Here is a 4,024-nt window from a genome sequence, read left to right as displayed (position 1 = left end):
ACGCCGCGGCTACGGGAGAGACGTATCCCGGGAAACGTCAGGCTGATGGGCGGGGCCTAAAGTAACAGATAGAAGGCACTGCCAATGGTGGGCAGCGATTAAAAAAGCCGGGCAATCCCGCCCCCCAGTAGGTGAAGACTGGTCACGAGATGAAGGGTAGGGCGGGTGGTCTGAGGGTTTGACTGAGCCAAAATCGAGGGATCCTGAGAACCCACGGTATGGGACGCCTTCACGGGTGCAGACACTTTGGTTGTTCTCCAGTGATATTCTCCAACCAGGGTGTCTGTCTTTCCGGGTCGTGTGCCTCCGCCTCGCTACGGATGCCAGCTGTGAAAGGAGGGGCTGGTTCGGGTTTCGCTTTAACGGGAACACAGATGCTGAGCACCTGCTGGGAGGAAGTCCGGCTACTCGGGGGAACCCCTGCCCTCCTAGTATGGTGCCAGATAAAATACAAGACTCCCAGTTAAATCTGAATTTCAGGCCGGGCTCAGGCGGAGGCGGGAGGATCGCTTGAAGTCAGGAATTCGAGACCAGCCTGAGCTACATAGCCAGACTCCATCTCTACCAAAAAAAAAAAAATTTAGCCGGGCACAGTGGCTCCCGGCTGTAGTCTCAGCTATGAGAGCTTGGGGCAGGAGGGTCTCTTGAGACCAGGAGTTGGAGACCAGCTTGAGCAAGAGCAAGACCCTGTCTCTACTAAAAATAGAAAAATTAGCAGGCCTGATGGTGGGGCCTGTAGTTCCAGCAACTGAAGAGGCTGAGGCACGAGGATCGCTTGAACCCAGGAATTTGAGGTTGCTATGAGCTAGGCTGAGGCCACTGCACTCTAGTCTGGGTAAGAGTGAGACTCTGTCTCAAAAACAAACAAACAAATGAAGTATTTGTTGATTATCTGGAATTCAAATATAACTGGACATCCTACATTTTGATTTGCTAAATCTGGCAAGCTTACCTCCAAAGACTTCCTGATATATGAGGAGTGATGGGACAAAACGTTAGTTAACTAGGTACTTCATGCATTCACTCAGTTTCTCATCTGGACAAGGTGTTCTCTGAGGATATGAGTATGTAAGGGATAAGCATACTAATTAGGCCAGTATTCTCCCTCCCCACAGTTTATAGTCTTTCTCCTGTGATGCAGGACAAGAGGTGACACAGTATAGCACCTGTGGTCAGAAAGTGATGTCTTAGCTGATGACTTTGAAAAATGGGTATGGTTCCCACCTGGGTCAAGGGTAGGGGATGGGGAGATTCTGTCAGTGAAAACTGTAAGGGAGAAAGGTTTGTAAGGTTGAGCATTAACTGTTTAGTTTGACCAAAGAGATTGTATGGAAGAGAGGAACGTAGCTAAACTTTCAGTTAGGGACATATTTATCGAGGACATTAAATTGTACATTAAAGAACTACACTTCATTTGGTAGGAAATGGGGAGCCATTGAAGACATATGAGCATTGTTTAATTTTTTTTTTTTTTTTGAGACAGTCTCACTATGTCACTCTCCATAACGTGCTGTGGCATCACACAGCTCACAACAACCTCCAACTCCTGGGCTTAGGCGATTCTCTTGCCTCAGCCTCCTGAGTAGCTGAGACTACAGGTGCCCACCACAACACCCGGCTGTTTTTTGTTGCAGTTTGGCCAGGGCCAGGTTTGAACCTGCCACCAGTGTATGGGGCTGGTGCCCTACCCACTGAGCCACTAGGCGCCGCCCAGCAGTTAAGCATTGTTTAATGCACAAATGTAAGATGGACTTGTTGGGGGAAAAATGTCTTACTGTTTCCTCAGTTCCCAGCCTCCATTTTCTTTTAGGAATTAACTGAGGGCAGAAGAAAGGAAAGTAGGTTGAAAGTAGTCTCCCCAGGAGTTGGTCAGGTAGCAGACCCACCCTAGGAAAAACTTGCCCAGCTGAAAACTAGAATCAGAAAAACACTCCTCAAATTGTTTCAACTTTCTGGAACCCACTATGCTTACCAAAGCCATTCTCAACTTAGGGAATGGAATCTAGATTTCCTCACTCAATTTTGGGAAACAGGAAACTTTTAACTCTCGAATTTGCATTTTTCCAGAGGGGAATTTGCACAAATGTGATTTTAAAGAAATCTGAAAGGAAGTAGAGATATTTTTTCACTAGGGATGTGAAATTATTAGAACTAAAATGTCTAAACCAGCTAATTTCCAAAACATCAACTCTTGACATGACTGACTTGAAAAAAATTAATCATTTTTCTAAAATTTCATTTTATGGTGAATTCATTTCTCTTCACATCAACTAAAATTTCATTCTTTGTCCATCTTACTGCACATCCTAGAACAGGTTTTGAACCACAGGCCCTGCAGGAGAGCTTATCTAAATTAACCTTATTTAGGGACATAATCAGCTAAAAGTGGAGCAGAGCAGAGCTCCAGCAATTTCACTCAGCCTAAAGAAACAGGGAAAGAAATGGATTTTTCTGTTCTTAGAAGAGTTCTAGGACATTCTTATTTCCTTGAGTTTGAGGAAGATCAAAAATATTATAAATAGATCAGAATATAAAATAAATCCCTCCCCCCACCACCAAGAGAACCTCACAATGTTACAATCTCTTATACTCTTATGTCTTAGAGACTAACATCCCTTTTCAGGCTAAGGGTGAAGAGCTTATCATTGCTGCTCCATATAGCCTTGGAATTTAGCAAGATAAACTCTGCAGGAAGCCTTCTTCTTGTTTCACATATTGAAAGATTGAAACCGAGGGGAGGGCACATACTCAAAGTCACATTCTGAATTGTCAGCAGTTCTGCTTTATGAATGCAGACCTTCTGATTCAATCTTTAGTGCTCAGTAAACAACCAGCGATGAGCAGTTAACTTTTCCATTGAAGCATTTAGAGGGGAATACATGTGTGTGGCAGTATAATATAGTATTTGAAGTTATGACCCCATTTGTTAACCTAAAAGAAGCCTTCCTCCTCTCCCCTCAGGGCAAATAGGAAAGACACCAGTCATCCATGGCCATCAGGGAAGGGTTCTTAGAGGAGAACCAGGAAACAAAGATGTCAAATTCTTGGCTCTTAAGTTCCAAAACTAGAGGTCCAGTTGTAAGATGTAAAAGAATACATGATGCTCACTTTGGCAGAACATATACTAAAATTGGAATGATGCAGAGAAGATAAGCATGACCCCTGCACAAAGATGATATGCAAAATCATCATTCAGCATTTCATTTTTTTTTTTTTTTTTGTAGAGACAGAGTCTCACTGTACCGCCCTCGGTAGAGTGCCGTGGCGTCACACGGCTCACAGCAACCTCTAACTCTTGGGCTTACGCGATTCCCTTGTCTCAGCCTCCCGAGCAGCTGGGACTACAGGCGCCCGCCACAACGCCCGGCTATTTTTTTGTTGCAGTTTGGCCGGGGCTGGGTTTGAACCCGCCACCCTCGGCATATGGGGCCGGCGCCCTACTCACTGAGCCACAGGCGCCACCCTCAGCATTTCATATTTTTAAACTAAGGAAAAATTGGAGGAGTTGGACAAAAATGCCATGTATAGGATTTGGTCTCTTTGACTAATCATGGAAAGAACCAACTTAGCCAGCTTTACTTTAAGAGAAAGAAAAGAATAGATAATTCCATTTGGTTCCCTAACTGCTCCCCACTCCCTCAGTTAATACCAGCAGTGAGTTCTCAGTGGTCCCTGAGTGAGCTTAGTCCCTAGACTCTGCAAATCAGCCAGCAGAGAGCCCTGTGGGCCAAGATTATGCCAGGTCCCCCAGACTGAGCAGCCTCCGCTAAATTAAAATTAAGAATTTCTGTTCTTCAAAAGGCACGGTGTATTGTATGGAAAGGTGGGAGAGGGGAGAGTAGCTTTACAATGCAGAAACCTGACAAACACTATCTCAGAGAGGTGATCAAGGTCAACATCAACAGGGATCAGATCTGTCACTTTGACAGTGTGTATCCTTGATAAGGGATGAGAATGGCACCTCACCTCTGTGATCTTCTTCCCCCAAACCCATAGCCCCAGTTTTATTATGAGGAAAACAATC

At 44.8% G+C, this 4,024-nt stretch overlaps 1 non-coding gene across 1 annotated transcript; it reads left to right on the top strand.

The window, feature by feature from the left end:
- Positions 1-3,102: 3,102 nt before the first annotated feature.
- On the top strand, positions 3,103-3,210 carry LOC128578749 (U6 spliceosomal RNA). The gene has a single exon (XR_008377882.1). It is a non-coding gene; the product is annotated as a U6 spliceosomal RNA (small nuclear RNA).
- Positions 3,211-4,024: the final 814 nt, after the last annotated feature.

This window comes from Nycticebus coucang, chromosome X (genome assembly GCF_027406575.1).
Source record: "Nycticebus coucang isolate mNycCou1 chromosome X, mNycCou1.pri, whole genome shotgun sequence".
NCBI lineage: Eukaryota > Metazoa > Chordata > Mammalia > Primates > Lorisidae > Nycticebus > Nycticebus coucang.
This window is presented reverse-complemented; position numbering and strand designations above follow the sequence as displayed.